The 18,514-nt window shown below is 37.4% G+C and overlaps 1 pseudogene; it reads right to left on the bottom strand.

Moving 5' to 3' along the window:
- Positions 1-7,286: 7,286 nt before the first annotated feature.
- On the bottom strand, positions 7,287-8,223 carry LOC149381679 (LEAF RUST 10 DISEASE-RESISTANCE LOCUS RECEPTOR-LIKE PROTEIN KINASE-like 2.4 pseudogene; annotated as a pseudogene).
- Between the last annotated feature and the right edge of the window lie 10,291 nt (positions 8,224-18,514).

Below are 18,514 nucleotides of genomic sequence, written 5' to 3'. Positions count from 1 at the left end.
TGACTAGCAAAAATAGTTGGAGTCCCTACAAAACCCTAATTTTTCCACAATTAGTTTTGAGGCAAAAGAAAAACAAAAAGATAAATCCATAGCAAGTGTGTGCGAGGGAATATAAATGGTAATGATCTCCCCAGCATGGGGACCATATTGTGTTTAATTATTAGTGTTACAGTGTTGGAGTGTAGAGACAAAAGCATGTCTTCTGAATAGTTGATGATGTATTGTTTTTTGTTAAATATTAAGTATAAATAGGAATATTTAAAAAAAGACATGGAGATAAAGAGAGGGCTGAAAAAGAGTGGGAAAACAGAAAGCAAAGGCAAACAAAAGAGGGTGGTTTCTGAAAAGGGTCACGTGGTGGTCTGGGACTTTTGAGAGATCAAAATAAATAAAGAGAGTGAGGCAAAGTAGAGGCTTCTGATCAGCCCACATGCTTACTCACAAATAACAATATGCACATTCGAGCAAAAAAAAAGTAACAATTAATATGCACATTTGTTTCCTCAAAAAAAAAAAAAAATGCACATTTGTATTTTTTTTTTAATGGCAAAGTTATCTATATAATCAAGTGAGTAATCTTGAATTGAGTTGTGGAGCCTAGTGATTCAAGAAGAGCACGAAGATTTTATTGCGGATTGATTTGTTAATTTTAATATTTATTTTTATATTTTATGCGCCAACATTTTTTTATAAAGTACAAAAAAGATTATAATTAAACATAACTCTTTATTTGGGCTATTATAGTAATACTTAAAGTAATATTGAGTTGAAGAACATGTTCGGGCAGGACTTCGTCATCTTTCACATAAAAAATGAAAAATCGTATAAAATAACCATTTGAAATTTATTAATTAGCAAAATAGCCAAAGTTTCAACTTTTCAGCAAAATAGTCAAATTGACGTTTTCAAAAAAAATTTGACAGTCAAGATTAAATTTTTTGACAATTATTGTAAGCAATTTATCACTTTCAAAAAAATTAATCTTGAGTTCAAAATTTTTTTGGAAATCAACTTACTGCACATTTTTGCTTCACTAAATTAAGACAAACATTGGCTATTTTTGCAAATTCATAACTTTAAATTGGCTATTTAGCTACATCACCCTAAAAAAAGGAAAATATCAAGAGTATCCCTCGTGTTTGATCGAAATGCGAGATTTATCCCTTCGATTTCTAGAAATATCAGACATATCCATTCAGTTTAATATAAATGACATATACCTCCCTTAAAAATATGTTATATTACAAATATCACCATTTTCGTTTATTTTTTACAAAAAAAAATAATTTGAACTCACCAAAATACCCTTAATAGAATAAATATTTATTTACTATTTTATTAAAAAAATCAAAATCTCTCTTTATAAAAAAAAATCCTTAACTTTTTATAAAGAATTAATTTTAATTTAATTTTTTTTGTATATAGAATAGAAAATAAAAAATTATTTCATTAAGGGTATTTTGGAGAGTTCAAATTATTTTTTTGTAAAAAATAAATGAAAATGGTGATATTTGAAATATAACATTTTTTAGGGGGGGTATATGTCATTTATATTAAACTGAAGGGATATATCTGATATTTCTAGAAATTGAATGGATAGATCTCGTATTTTGATTAAACAGCATGTACTTGATATTTTCCCTAAAAAAAAAATTGAGCCTTGCACTTTTTAATTTGTGATTCATTTGGGCAAAACTAGGCCTACAAGCCAATGCTAAGGCCCATGGGGCTTGATCCATCCTGATGATCGAGCTTGACACGAATGAGCCACGGTTAGGTATAGTGGGAGTGAAACAAAGTTAAGGATACAACTAAGAGAAAAGCATACTTTGCGAAATACCAGCCAAGTTCAAACCAACCGTTCAAGCCAATTTGCATATCTTGGAGCTAGCTCGTGAAAACCAATTCAACCACGATGTGTCTTCCGCAAGACATGAAGCTTAGAGAAGAGATTAGAGGCTATAAATAACAGTCCAGACCCTTTATAAGTGTATTGTTGTATTTTCGATCAATCCGGTTATTATTATTAATACTTAAAATTGGACAAAGCTAGTGGTAAACTAAATCAAATATCGAACTATCCCATAATTAATAATTTAAATATGAATTTTTATATGTTAATAATTTGTGACCGTTAGAGGTGATCTCTCACTTCAAGGGCCTTGATAGGCTGATATTGATGTAAATAGCCGATTAATAATTAAAGTGTAATTTACTTATTAAGTTAGTTTAAAATAAAAATAAAAACAAAAATAATAATTTAAGATTTATTTTTAGGGAAGTTATTTGAAGTTGAATTGGCCTTGAATTAATACACATAATAACGAGTGAATACTATACCGTTATTGGTGACATCTCAATCCCTAGTCCTTAACCAAAATTTCACCTAAAACAAGTCTGATCCATTTATTATTTTTCTTCCATGTGATTTTGACACCAATAACTTGTTTTGGTTATCAAAATACCAAGCTTTATTTCACACACACACACACAAATGTGTAGTGTACAGTGTACTAGAGCACTGGTGATCAAGATATATATATATCTTAACTTATTTATACATTATCTAAAAAAATCCGTATTTTTATAAATAACTTTTTTTTATAACTCTCACTACTACATATATAGTTTTCCGGTGCGGATGACTTTTGAGTGCGACTTTTTGCACCTAAAAGTCGCACCCAAAAAGACTTTCGGGTGCGATAGTCGGACCCAAAACTCAAATAAGCGCTGAAAAATTTCGCGAATTTTTGTGAAATTGGGTGCGACTAAGTCGCACCCAATACTTTATCCAAAGTATTAGGTGCGACTTAGTCGCACCTAAATGACCTAAATTTTACCGCGGCCATCTTTCCCCCTCTTTTTACAAAAATATCATTGGGTGCGACAAAAAGTGTCATTGGGTGCGACATAGTCGCACCCAAATTCAAAGTTTTATATAAATTAAGAGTCTGCTCGGTTTTCATTCTATCCGAGCCAAAGACCCAAAACCAAAATTCTCTCTCTCCGATTTCTCTCCTGCGATTTCTCCGACCACCACCACACTCCGAACTCTGTCGCCGCCACCACTCCGACCAGCCCCTTCTCTCTAACACGTTCTCTAACACACACTCTCTCTCTCTCAGCCTCCGACCAGCCCTCCGACGACCAGCCCCGGCCTCCGTGACCAGACCATCCGCGCGCTGCTGCCCCTCCGACGACCAGCCCCTCCGCGACCAGCACCGAGACTCCGCTGCGCGCAGCCCCTCCGACCAGCCCCTCCATTGTTGCCTCTCCGACCAGCCGCCCCTCCACGACCAGCACCGAGCCGGCGTCTCCGATGCAGCCCCTCCGCCGACCAGCCCCTCCGTTACCAGCATCGAGCCTCCGCTGCAGCCCCTCCGACCAGTCCCGAGCCTACCAGCCCCTCCGCTTCATTCGGTATTTTTCATAATTTGATTAGTATTTTGATTAGAAGTTTAGTTTATAATTAGTTAGTTAGTTTGTAATTGATTTGTAATGAATTAGTTAGTTAGTTTGTAATTAATTTATTAAATGAAATTTGTTTTAATTAGTTTTAGGTTGTTTAGTTTAATACTTACATGTTTAGGCTGTTTAGTTTTGATTAGTTTAGGTTAATTGAAATTGTCAAGTTGAAATTGTAATTAGTTTAATAATATGTTTAAGTTGTTTAGTTTTGATTAGTTTAGGTTAATTGAAATTGTCAAATTGAAATTGTAATTAGTTTAATAATATGTTTAGGTTGTTTAGTTTTGATTAGTTTAGGTTAATTGAAATTGTCAAATTGAAATTGTAATTAGTTTAATAATATGTGTTAAATTGTTAATCATGAAATTAAAATTAGTTAAGTTATTGTATAATTTAGTTTTATTTCACATATTTTTTTATAAATGAGTTGAGATTATTGTATTTTTGTTATAAACGAGCCACATAGGTTCTGTTTAGGGTTTCGTTGATTATTAGGATAGTTTTGGATGATTTGTATATGCTTTTAAATGAGTTTGTAGGTTTTTTGTTTGTTAGTATTATAGGGGAAACTCTGCCGAAATTTAGATTGAGTTTTCAACCTATTATTCTCAAAACCCTAATTTTTTCAATTCGACTTCAAATAACATAAAATTCATAATCTCATCTTCATTCATTCTTCGTCCCGTAGCAATAAGTAATCGACTTCATTCGTCTTCGTCACTTAGCAACAACTCTTAATAATTGTTCATTTTCCCTTTCGTTTAGCGAAATCAATGTCCAATCCAAGTAGAGATTGGATCAATGAGTTGTATATCTTTACTTTTTGTTGTTGTTACTTTATTTAATGTTTTTTTTTTTGTTACCTCTCCCTCTGAATTTGTTTGTTGCGTTTACATTTTCTCTATTTTATATGTTGCGTTTTATATTTTCTCTTATCTTACGTATATATACCATTTCTTGCAATGTATATACATACATTTTTTTAATCATATACACACATATAATTATACTTAGTTTAGGATCGTGCTTTACCAATATATATATATATATATATATATATATATATATATATATATATATATATATATATATTCAAATAAAAATAAATAAAGTGAGTGTCTTTATTCATAAATCAACTTAAAATATATTATAGAATTTAGCCTTTTTATCTTCTATAAATATTAGTATATTGTGCAGTATGTATACATGTAATCTGTATGAGGATAAATTAAATTAAAGGTAACTAATAGTAATAATAATATTTATATCTTTCAAATTAAGTTTCTTTATTTATAAATCAACTTGCAAAAATCGTGTTTTTATCAATTTTTAGTTTTATATATGTCTTATAATTTTTAGTAATATTTTTTTTAGTACATATTATATGAGCATAAATAAAATATCAAAAATTTATAGGTTTAAAATTTATTTATTTTAAGTATATATAATCATTTTTTATGAACATAAATAAAAAGTCATAATTTCATAGCTTACAATTTTATTACATATTTTTTCTTTCGCAGTAGAGTAGCGTACTTTATATTCAATTACAATTTCTTTCATGTAATTTGAACAATGTAAAAACATAAATTTTTAGAAAAAAAAAAAATTACAAGTTTATGATATTTAAATTCTGTTGCAGAAGATAAAATGTTTGTAGAACATTAAAAATAACACACACTCCAACAAAAGATAAGGGCTTTTTTTTCAAAGAACAATAATTCTGATGTTGAGATTTCGTTGTTATTACTTATAACTTATAAGTGATTGATCAACTTGATCTTTGATGAGATTATAGTTACCCCACCGAAGCACCAACTGTAAGACAGTGAGTTTAGTCCAACCAGAAAGAGACCAAACTCCTATATTATGAAACATGACCCAACAAATGCAAAGTGAAGAATAGGGAATCTGATTCAATCTTTGAAATTTATGTCTTAATAAGAAAGCAACAATGCACAACCTAGTTATAATGAAAGAGAAAAAATACCATACGAGAGTTTTATTTAAGTAAACTATAAATAAATAAATAAAATCGAAGAATCAAATGGATCTAGAAACTAAATTAAATCATATCTTTCCAAAAATCTGGAAATGAAAAACATAACAACTTTAGTTCCATTCGCACGACTTTAAGTGAATCGGATATCTTAAACAACTCGTTGCATTAGTTTTCCCAAACATCAAACTTAAAAACATCAATTTGGTGATAATTATTAGGAAAATAGGATATTTTCCCAAACTTTAAACACTATTTTTTGCATTAGTTTAAAAACATAAGCAATTTTCATTTGGGACTATACCACAAGTATGGCATTCTCATTTTTTTTACCGAAATCCTATACATTTATTTTAATCCAAAAATATGACGGCTCATTTTGTGTATTTACGTTTTTAACCCTTTTATTTTCTTTCTCTCTTTTGCTGGTGGTCTAAAAAGTGCATTCGTCAAATATTCCTCGTTTGGAGAGTCTGAGAATTAATTTGAAGATTTATTGACATTTGATCAATTTATTGACATAGATATCAATAAATCTTCAAAGATTCTGGGAATTTGTTTGAAGATTAATTAACAACTTTGTCAATAAATTTTTTGGATGTCAATAAATCTTCAAAGAATTTGGTATGTTGAAGATTATTGACATTCAGAAAATTTATTGACAAAAATGTCAATGAACATTTAAAGAAATTCCCAGATCTTTGAATATTTATTAACAAAATGTCAGATCTTCAAACGAATTCTAAGATTATTCATGTGGAAAAAAAAAACTTTAAACGCTTCTATGAGAAGGAAAGTAAACGCCGTGAAAATTCAACAACTAAAAAAAAATCAGCCATGCACGAGAGAGAGAGAGAGAGAGAGAGAGAGAGAGAGAGAGAGAGAGAGAGGTACGATGATGACGACGACGATGATAGATTGTCGAAGAATTGACGACGAATGTAATTTTTATTTGGCCGAGACCTACAAAAAATTTCAGGCATGGCAAATGATAGAGAAAAAAGAAGTGAAATGAATGAGACTACAAATAAAGAAAAAAAATGGTTAAAGAGGTAAACACACCAAATGGACAGTCATGTATTTGGACTAAAATAAATTTACTGTATTTTGGTCCCAACTTTCCATTTTCCGCAACTTCAAAAAATACGGTGATCAGCTTTGGATCATTGGGCCAAAGATGATTGTTTGTGGGTCAAAGGGGCCAAATATTTCGTTCTTTGGTCAATATTTTGGGCCTGAGGGTTTGGGTCTGAAATATTCGGGTCGGTTGGTTGACGGAATTCGGAGCTCTTTCTAGCATAACCACTCCCGGAATCTATCAGGCGAGATGTAGTATAGGAAGATCGGAACTCGATCAAAGTCGAGTCCATAATCTGAAGACGGTAAGGGCGAAAATGGAGAAACCTTCCTCCACCGGCGGCGGCGAGGCCAGGTTCACCGTGATCGACTATCAGAGACCTGAAGTATCTGCTCCAACCTATCACCAACGTTTTCATCCCTACGGTTAGCTACGGCGGAAAAGTGATTCCATTGATATAGTATATAGTTTATAGTCAATATATACGAGTGTTATTCCGCGAAATAACTCGAATTTCAAATCATCCACTTGCTTATACATCTGATTTCTTACAGTTAAAACTACATAAAAAAAATATAAGCTAGATCGTTGATTGTGATGGAGGCGAGTCCAGAGGAGATGACGAGAAAGGCTTTGGCGGTATTGGCAAGCAATCGATATTCCCTTCTAGCATCTCTATTGCTTTTCCCATTGTCGGTCTAATAGAAGGGTGGGTTTGTATGCACCACAAGCTTACTATTATCATCTTCGGCCAGTGAGACGATGGGGGATAAGCTTCATCGTCGAGAGGGAAACAGCCCGCACTCGCCATCTATTTTCATTGTTCAACTCTTTGACAACATGAAAAAACGCTTTTAATCTCTCGTCTCTGTTGGTTATTCTCTTCAATCCAAGCTCTCCATCCAATTCTAGTCGTTTGTAAATCCAACTGGGAAAATATATTTCGCTTGAATTAGCGGCTGCGACGTTGATGTTTCTTCTTCCTCCAATCATTTCCAAAACCATCATTCCGTAACTATAGACATCGGATTTATTTGAAACCTTTCCGAAATTCCTATTCACGAGCCAATTGTCCCTCTTGGAACCAACAATGAGACTATGCTCTCTTTTTTGGTACAAATCTTTGAGAATCCGAAATCCGATATTTTAGGCACAAAATCTCCGTCGAGAAGAATATTGTGAGGCTTTATGTCGAAATGCACGATTCTAGTGTTACACCATCGATGCAAGTATTCGAGCCCCCTTGCAATGCTAACCGCGATTTGGTAGTATTTTTCCCAATCTAAGTTGTGATTGTTTTCAACCTGAATTTCTTCGTTGAATACGAATTTTTCAAGAGATCCGTTGGGCATGAACTCGTATATGAGCGCTCTTTTTGTTCCCTCAAAACAGAAACCCAACAAAGCCACGGCATTTACATGGGAAGTTTGGCTTATCGTCGCGACCTCATTGATGAAATCTTGTCCATCGTCGATCTTCGATATCTTCAAGATCTTCACCGCGACAAGACAACCGTCATCCAACTTTCCTTTGTAGACGTCTCCGAAACCTCCTCTCCCTAATAATTCTTTAAAACGTCTTGTCATTTTCTTGATGTCTTGGTAATTGTACCTTCGAACTTGAAGACTGCCATTATTTCTTAGAAATGTCTCAACATTTCGATGAGATTGACTTTGTTTCTTCCAAAAGTAAATGGACCGAAAAGATGACGGGTTGTTCTTCTTCAGGAAAAATAATATGATTATTATAACCCCAGCTGAAATATATATATAAAGAAAAAAAAACTGAATTACTTGTCAATGATCTTTGAGGTGCTGCCAGCTAGTTGACTTTTTTTAATTACTAATAAACAGAGTTTGTGAGATTACCTGTTGCAGCTCCCAGTTTAATCGCTAAACTTGTTGATTTTCCTGTTAAATTATTACCATAGTTGCATGAATAAATTGACAATTTTTCTAGAGGAGAAAGTAAGAAGCATTGTGTTGTACATGGACTTTGTTGGGTCAGATTTTTCACCAGCCCAAAAAACAATTGGGCCTTATGGGTTAGAACCAAAAGTAAAACACAAAAACTTAACCTAATATATAATACACGTGCATGAGCATATAAGAAGAAGAAAAAAGAGAGATAATTGTGAGGACTCTTGACTGAAGGAAGGGACACGGCCACAAAAGTCAAAGATAAGATTTTTCATCTTCTCTCTCTCTAATGGGCTCCAGCAGCCACACCAAAAAAAAGAACTAAAATATCTTATCCTCCAAAATAACCAGAGGGCCACTGATCAACAACAAGAGAAGATGTTACCTTTTCTCACCTATCCAATAAAGCAACCACAAAAGAAATAAAAGAGATACATTTCTCTTACTATACACTCAACCTCACGTTCACAAAAAGAGAGGAGAACATACCTCTTCTCCATCTATATAAACTCAAGCTCATTCTTTCAAAAAAGGGGAGAAGCGGAAGAAAATAAAAGAAAGTCTTTGGCTCTCTCTCTCAAAATCCACTCCCACATAAATACAAAGAAAAAAGAAAAGAAGAAGAAAATCTTCTTACACTCTCACTCGGGAGCAAATCCACGGCGAGCCGCCGTCGACTACGCAAACCACCGGGCCATGGAGAATCCCCGCACCAAGAATCCGACCACGTTCCGGTGACCCTCTTGTCGGCGACTCCGACACCGGAGACCACCGCGAAGACCGGTCCGGAGAGCCGAGCGAAGACCCGTGCCGGCGAGCACCGCGAAGACGTGGTCATAGACCACCGCGAAGACCGGTCCGGAGAGCCGAGCGAAGACCCGTGCCGGCGAGCACCGCGAAGACGTGGTCAGAGACCACCGCGAAGACCGGTCCGGAGAGCCGAGCGAAGACCCGTGCCGGCGAGCACCGCGAAGACGTGATCGGAGACCACCGCGAAGACCGGTCCGGAGAGCCGAGCGAAGACTCGTGGCGGCGAGCACCGCAAGCCCCTTCTAAGCTTGAGACCGGCGAGCTATTGCGAGTCCAAAGCCAACGAGCCTCCTCGAAGCACAAAACCGGGAGTTCGAAGTCGACGAGCCCCGAGCAACGAGCCACGAGATGGCCCCGACGGACCACTCGACGAGGCGGCGAGCCATGAGATTGAGTCCCAGACGGACTCGTCATCGAGACAAAGAGAACCAAAACAAGGCTACCAAACTCATACGATATCACACAAAAGAAGATAAAATGAGAAAACCAAACACAAGAGAAGAATAATCTACTTTCATTTCCTGTAGAATGGGAGACGAAATATTTACTCTCTCAAACACAAAACCAAGGCTAACCAAGCCAAATAAAATTGAATTCACAACTGAGAATCCTCTGAACTTTCAATTTTTCTCTCAACCCCAGAATTCTCTCAGCCAAATACTCCCCCAACTTCAAAATTATCCCGGATCATAAATGAAGACCGAGAGCCACCTCTCGACGGGAGGAAGAAAAACAAAAATCCAAGAATCCACTCACATAGCAAACACACTCGCCCTGAACTACGTCATGACCTGATCCCGCAAAGCGGGTACGTAGGCAGCTCGCGAGGAGCACGGTCACACCCTCCAGGCGAGCTCGACCTCCAGACGGGCTCGACCTCCAGACGATCTCGACCCCCCAGGCGAGCTCGACCTCCAGCCAGGGTCGACCTCCAGGCCAGGCTCGACCTCCAGGCGAGCTCGATCTCCAGGCGAGCTCGACCCCCTAGGCGAGCTCGACCTCCAGCCAGGGTCGACCTTCGGGCCCGGATCGACCTCTAGCCACGCTCGACCTCCAGGTGAGCTCGACCCCCCAGGCGAGCTCGACCTCCAGCCAGGGTCGACCTCCGGGCCAGGATCGACCTCCGGGCCAGGATCGACCTCCAGGTCACGCTCGACCTCCAGGCAAGCTCGACCCCCCGGGCGAGCTCGACCTCCAGCCAGGGTCGACCTCCAGGCCAGGCTCGACCCCCAGGCGAGCTCGACCCCCAGGCGGGCTCGACCCCCAGGCCAGGTTCGACCTCCAGGAGGAAGTCCTACCCAAAAATTGTGAAGGCAATCCCAGCCCTGCCAAGGGCCAGGAAAGAAAAATCACAGCCCTGCCAAGGGCCAGGAAGGAAAAGTCTCAGCCCTGCCAATGGCCAGGAAGGAAAAATCCCAACCCGACCATGGGCAAGGAAGGTTCAAGCATTGTGCATGGTCAGCCCCTACAAAACTTAATATGAGGAATATTTCAGCACCACACTCAAATTCTACTCGAGTCTTCATCCCGAATCACGACTCAAAGATTCCTCTGAAGCTCCGGGACGCTTTGGGCCTTGTCCCAAACTTCCTTGAGCCCTTTGGGATCTCGAAGAGTGATTTTGAGCTCATCCAATACTAGGCACGTGACCATTCCAGGCACACCACGTGTCCTCAAATGTTAAATCCAAAAAACGGCTTAACAGACTTCTTTTGAGAAATAAAATTCGCCTTATATATATCATATTTTCTAGTTATTAGAGATAAATCGAATGGAAAAAAGATTAGATAACTGTAAGAAGAAAAAAAAAGATTTAATATATTATATGCTTGTAGAGATAAATTCAAATAACAATATAATTAAAAAGGAAAATAAAAAAACGTCTGCCGAAGATTGATCAAGGAGGTGTTATAAAACTTCATGTATTAGGTCAAACATTGACATCTTAAATGTGATTAAACCACTTATGGAGTAAAAAGCTAATTTTTATGCAGATTTGTATTATTGCAATGAGCAATCCCAAACGCACTTATTTTTTCTTATATAAAGACTAGAGGTATTCGAGTACATATGTATAGTACCTTTTCCTTGATTGTAGCACATGATTTCATTATTCTCTGCATTGGACAGACATTTTCTTTGATTGCGGACACAGTCATAACAACTTTGAGCCACGCTGATTTCGAGAGTGAATATATGGCCTTCGGGGACAAAGAAGACCGAGCAGTACTGTTGTAAGGTCGTGATGTTTGGCGAGCTTGAGCACAAGAAGAGATCGTAATCTCCACATTTGTTAGTTTGTTTGCAATTTGGTGGGACAGAGACACTGTTACCGTGTTTGCACTTCAGGTTTATCGATGAAGCGTTTGTGTTTGTTAAATTAGAGACCGCGAAGGAGAAGGAAGAGCGAAACTCTCAATGCCGTCTTCGCAACTCCGGCGATTTTGCAAGTGAATGTGGTCATTTAATATGGTGACAGAATTGGCCTGAGAGATTGACTCCACTTCGTACCAATGACCGCCTTGTTTCAACTTTATCAACGGCCGAGATGCGTCGCCACAATCGACCTTGTACAGCCCGTCGCATCCGAGCTTCGAATATTACTGTAAAAAGGGAATTTTATCTTCCCTAGCTTTCCACACACAAATGGTTCACATGTTTGGTCGCTCGGAGAAAATAAGGAGAATATTAGTAACAAAGAAAGGGAGATGGGAATAGGAATACTCATACTGAGTTATTGGCAAAGATTAGATGAGAATTCTCAAAGCTCTCTTATGCTCTTTGCTTTTGCTTCTATATGAGAGGAACAAAGTGTATGGGAAATTTCCTGATCAATGCGTGATTATTTGGCGTGGGATTCGGGGAAGACTTTGGGTTTTTTCTTTGGCCCAGTTACTTTTCTACGTCCCTCTAAGTGTATTTGTTATTGTTTGTCAAGCCGGCGCGTACTTGACGTTGACTATGATATTGTGGCTATCTACGAAACGAAAAACTAAAATATTAGTCCAGCCTATACAAGGATTGATAGTTTTGAATAGCCAAGCAAAGCCAATGAACAATTTGATTACTAGTTTTAAGCAATGATTGAAATTGCGGTTGTCATTTTTTATGTCCAATGATCTCTATAATCTGAAATTGCGGTGCTCGATAAAAATTGTAACGCAAATAATATAGAAATTAAAAAAAGTTGTGTCCACAAATATTGCGGTAACCAATGAAAAACGCGCTAAAAACGGAAATTACGTCGGAAAAAATGTTGTAAAATTTAATTTTATCCTCTTCTTTTTTGTCTTTTCCTTTTACTCTTCCTTGTCTCCTCTTTTTCTTCTCCATCTCCTTCTTCTCTCCATGTTATTTTTTTTTCAAAAAAACATTTTGATGAGAATGGTGAAGAGGAAAACCAGAGCGAGAGAGCGGTAGCGAATCTCCTCGAACTCTAGAGGGATAGGTCCGTTCGGGAAGGATGGTGGAGTGTAAGTTCGGAGAAGTGGTGTGACATGGCGGAGAGAATCTCCCATGCGGCGAGGAGCGAGGTGACCGAGATTCAGTGTCGAGCAATGTTGGAAACGATGAAGAAAAAGTATAAAGAGGAAATATAAAGGTTTGAAGAATTGAGACGATGTTGGAGTTTGGGTTGTTTGTATGTTGAACCATACAAAGAAAAAAAATGAGAGAAAGATATATTGAAAAGTTAGGTTTACAAAAAGTAAGGGTGTTTTTGTTATAGCACATTGGACCTACTAATAGATTTGGCCAAATTATGATTTTGGTTGATTATGAGAAAAACTATTGTAGGGGTTAATAGATCCGTCTATTTCCCTTGGAACCTTGAAGACGGATAGGCTTTACGAAGGTACAGCCTCAAAAAGGCATGGAATGTGGTTTCCTCCGGTCAACATTTGGATCATTGGGCCAAAGATGAGTAATTTTGGCCTAAGGGTCCAAATGTTTTGTTTTGGTTTGTGGAAATATCTTCTAATAGTCGTTTTTCGTAATATTTTTCAATATTTGCCGCTGAATTTTTTATTTTTCATAAATAGCAGTTTTAATTTTTGAAGTGTCCATTTTGCCCTTAGTAATTGTTAACCAGATTGCAATAACTGTTAACCAGATTTCAATAACTCATATTCCTATATACCAATATTTTTAACTAGATTTCAAAAACTCTCAACCATATTTCAAAAATTGTTAACAAGATTTCGATAACTGTTGACCAGATTTCAATAACTCTTGACCAAATTTCAATAACTGTTAACTAGATTTTAATAATTGTAAACCAAATTTGAAACACATAGGTATTTTTATCTGAAAAAAGGGGAAATGATTACTGCCGAAATGTTTTGAAAACACGAATGAGATATGAAAAGTGATGCATGTTTTATGCTAGCTATGTAATTTTCCTGTTTAGTTTTCCGCGTCTTCGTTGTCGGCCTCGCAACTCCACCCTCGTCCGTCGTCGCCACAGCCTCATTGGTGAAGGTAATTATCAGTTATTTATGGAAAATAGGTTAGTTGATAAGTTAGTTTAGTAATTATTTAGTTAAATTAATTACTTATGTAAATAAATTGGTTCGTTGGTTATTTATGTAATTATTTATATGTTAATAAATGGTTAATTAGTTATTAGATTAATAACTTTGTTAATAAGTAGTTAATTTGTTAATTTAGTGAATAAGTTTGTTAGGTAGTTATTTAAGTAATTAATTCAAATGTTAATATTAGGTTAGTTAACTTGTTAAATATGTTAGGTTAATTTATTGGTTAATTAACTTGGTAATTAGTTTAAACCGGTGATTTTAAATTTGTGATTGTAATAAATTAGTTAATTAGTTAATTCATTAGTTACTTGAATCATAAAATATATATAAATTAAAAAAAATACAAAACAGCAACATTAGAAGAGACTAGTCGCTTCTAATGTCGCTTCTAATTGTTTCCCATCATTTCACGCGAATCATTTTTGGCGTGGTATTTTTACTTAGAAGCGATTAGTCGCTTATAAAATGTCACTTCTAATTTTTAAAAGCGACTGACCTTTAGAAGCGCAAATTTGTCGCTTCTAAAGGTCATTTAGAAGCAAATTTTGGACCTTTAAAAGCAACTTTTGTTGTTTATGAATGTCTTTTTTGTAGTAGTGATTGCTTAGGCACTTGGGCCAACAAGCGCAATCTATTTGTCACTTTGGGACAAGAAGCGTCGTCACAGGATATAATAGCGCAAGGCGTACAAGCTACCGCACGGGATCGTTTCAGGCCATATGCTTAGCGGCGTGGAGTTTATATAGTCGCGAAACTTAGCCGCTAGTTAAGGCTTTTGTCCCGCAAGTGGGCGAGAACTGTTATCAAGCTTTGCTCTTTCTCTTTTCGAGTCGTGATTGTCAAAGCCTTCTCCTTCCATACGACGGTCAGTGTGACTTTGCATGAATTCTTCTAGGGACATGTATTTTTCTGCACGAGTCGAGAGTTCGGTCATTGTTTGCATGTGTTACAGGGAGAACGGCCTTGACGAGTGGGGTGTCTTTCCCTATTTTGTTGGAGGCCTGGTCGAAGAGAGTTGTAAGGGACGGATCGACGTTGTTTTGGCCGAGTCCGGCCTTTGTTTACGCATCCTCGTTTTCATGGAGAAGGTGGTTTTCTAAGCTTCTTCGACAAGCGTTGAGGTGATGCATCAAGTCGTATGTACAGCGAATGGATAATTCTCGATTGTTGTGGCATCGTTGTGTACAAGGGTTGCGGTCCGAGCCCAATTCATCTGTATTCTTGAGTGAGAATGCGATGTTTGAGATGAAGTTGTGAGGGGTTCGGGATTTGTGTCGAACATGGCGCATGTCGGTGCCTTCTCCAGTGTTGGGGATGTCCCGGTCGTGACTCCACGTGTCGGGATCGGGAGTATTATCATTCTCGTCTGTGCGGGAGCATGCACAAAAGGTCATGCGCGCGCTTGGTTTTCACACTGGCGCGGCGCGCTGAGTTCCAGGCACAACGCGCAAGTGCAATTTTGCCTTTTTCTTTGTGGGATCGTCCTGAATGGACTTTTTAGCCTTTATGGACCTGGATCGGGCTTTTTGTGAGCCTCATTTGGGCTTTGACATGGAATTCTTTGAAAGATACAAGGAATTTAATAATTTTCGAAAATGACCGACAACGGTAAGAGTAGGAGTTGATATATGATAAACCTCTTCTTCTATGACAACTTGACCATCATCTATTTACTATGACATAAAGTTAAAATAACTTAGTTTTAATAAATAAGTAAATAGCAAATGAACTTGCCAAATAAAATATCAAATTAAAAGTGGTGAGGTCTTTTTTTTTCAAAATCGTGAGGCATGAATAAAATTTAAGACCCAAGTCTAATTTTTTATAATTTAATTTTAAAAAAGAAAATCGGTTACATAACCGATATCCGAATTTGCCTAAAATCATAATCGATATCCTGTCATGTTTTTGAAACCGGATCGATTATCCAAATCTGAATTTCGATAATCTGACGTAGCTCTAAATTTTGGTTTTTGATCGGTATGGATATCGGCTTTATTCGATATTCGGTTCAGTTTTGTACAACTCTAGCTGTTAACTAGACTTTAATAACTGTTAATCAAATTTCAAAAATTGTTAATTAAATTTCTCAAACATGAGGGAATAATTGTCTAGGATAAAGAAAATGGTTACTGCCAAAATAGTTTTAAAACATGGTGCGATATGAAAAGTGACGCACGTTTTAAGTTAGTGCGGTAATTTCTCCATAAATTATTAGGAAGGTCATATTTTGTGCGCTATAACCTCTTGGGATTATTCCTATTCTATGACTATTACAATTGTTTTGGACCAAAATCAAATAAGTCAAATTTAATCCTAAAATATGACTACCTAAATTGAGCTATTACATTTATATCCTTTCAATTTAGTTGAACCTTTTTCTATTAATTTTATTACGTATGTCAATTTGGAATTAATTTTTGAAACCGTCCAAAATTCCTCATTTCTTCTTCTGCGTTTTCTTTTCTTCTTCTTCTTCTTCTTCTTCTTCTTCTTCTTCTTCTTCTTCTTCTTCGTCCAAAATCTCTCTCTCTCGCGTCCAAAGTCTATCTCTCTCTCTCTCTCCATATCGCTCACCATCTCTCTCCATTTCGCTCTCTCTCACCGAAACCTTAAACAAACCCACCGCGCCTCTCTCCCACTCCAGTTCATCTTCCACGTTTCTTCGGCCGAAACCCACCACGCCTCTCACCCAGACCTCACTGACACCACCGCGCCTCATTCGCTCTCTTTTTCTCTCTCCAGTTCTTCTCCATTTCTTTGGCAAAAACCACCCAAAATGACGAATACCCAGACCCCTAACGACGAACACCCAGACCAAAACCCTAAAACCACACCCATTTTGGCCGAAACTCAAACCCAAATACCGGACCCAAACTCAAACCCGAAGAAGAAATCCCCTGCGAAGAAACCCAAACCCTCGCCTGAGAAATCTCCCCCGGTGGTGCGTAGAAGTCCTCGCGTTTCCCATCCCTTGCCTGAGAAATCTCCTCCGAGCGTGGCGAATAAGAATCCGAGCGCTGCGAAGAAGAAGCCGAAGCCGAGTGTTGCAAAGAAGAAGAGGAAGACGACCATCTCAAAGTCGCTGAAGTCTCCGGCCAAGCGACCAAAAATAGATACCAATGTGGTATCCGAAGATGATTCCTTTGACGATTTCGTCATAAAAAAACCCTCCTCTAAGCCCAGAATCACAAAGTCATCCAATAAAAATCAAAAGGTTAGTGATTATGTTTTATGTTGATTATAGTGTTGATGTTGATTATAGTTTTATTTTGTTGAAGAAAGATCATTGACGCCCAAATGTGAGATGTTAATTATAGTTTTAATCCGTTGACGTTGATGTTAGTTTCTCATGTGTTTGGTGTTGCCGGGGTCGTTGACAGTAGCTGGTTTATTCACATTGATGTCAATAAACCGTCTGTTTTATTGACATTGATGTCAATAAACTGTCTGGTTTATTGACATTGATGTCAATAAACCGTCTGTTTTATTTACATTGTTGTCAATAAACCGGCAGGTTTGACAATGGTACTTCAACGATATCATGTTATAAGTAATGTTTTTTTCATTTAGGGATGGAGCAGAGTCTTGGACGATGACCAAATTGTCGGGGTTACGTTCAATTTTTTGGGCGGTATTCAAAAGTTCAATGAGGTCATGAAGAAATCAATGTCCGAGGAAGAGACCAATATATTCAGGCAGTCTTGTTTTGGGCATTTCCTTGACGTCCCCGAGGTAGCCAATTCTTCGGCGATAGTCAACCATATTATCTCGTGGGCTGGACAATACAAGGACTCATCTTCTGATGCTTTGTTTTTTGAAATTGGCGGTGAACCTCGATCATTCAGTAAGGAGAATTTTGCGGAGATCACCGGCTTACGGTTTGTTGACGACTACACTAAATGTTCTTATTCGGAAGTTGTTAAGGATGGTTTATACGAAACTGCCTTCCACAAGGGAGCCTTAAATAAGAGGGACGTCGTGCAGTCCTTGGTCTCTGAGAGCGAAGAATGGCAGACTGAGAAGAAGGCGAAGTTTAAAATACTATATTTTTTGCTGAACGTGCTCATCCCCGACAACTCGAATTGTTTGGTAATCATAGTAATTATGAGTATTGCATTTTGATCAACCTTTTTGTATGTCTAACATGATAATGTTTTGTTTAGGTACCGAACATGAACTATGTCAAGTTGGTGGATAACTTGGACGAGTTCAACCGATACCCGTGGGGAAATGTGGCTTGGAATTTCCTCCATGAAAAGATTACAACCTTCATTGAGAAATCAAGGTCGAGGGACACAGGTAAAGTGAGACTGCCGGGTTTCTTTTTGCCTCTTCAAATTTGGGCATTCGAGTCTTTTCTCATCCTCTCGGAGCAAAAAATCTGCCACAAAGTCTCCGACACGGTCATTCCTCTCATGCTCCGATGGAAATCTACATTTAAGGTTTCTGCGCTAAAGATGCAAGAAATCGATTTCTCAAGCTCGCAGGTAAATCTAGTAACATGTCCTTTGATTAATGTATCACCATTGTTTACTCATCATGTTCTTGAATTAATGTACCAGATTGTTTACACTCCAATTCGCTCATCCACTCTGACGGCGAAAGCAAGAGTTGTCGAAAGTCGTAAAAAAAAGTCAATGAAATCCACTGTGGCAGCGAAAGAAGCCTCGAAAGTGTCACCGACGAGTAATGACAAGCA

This window comes from Urtica dioica, chromosome 11, assembly GCF_054948205.1.
Source record: "Urtica dioica subsp. dioica isolate 48M chromosome 11, U.dioica_male_clone48M_v1_H2, whole genome shotgun sequence".
NCBI classification, from domain to species: Eukaryota; Viridiplantae; Streptophyta; class Magnoliopsida; order Rosales; family Urticaceae; genus Urtica; species Urtica dioica.
Note: the sequence above shows the minus strand (reverse complement) of the source record. Positions and strands in the feature narration are given on the sequence as shown.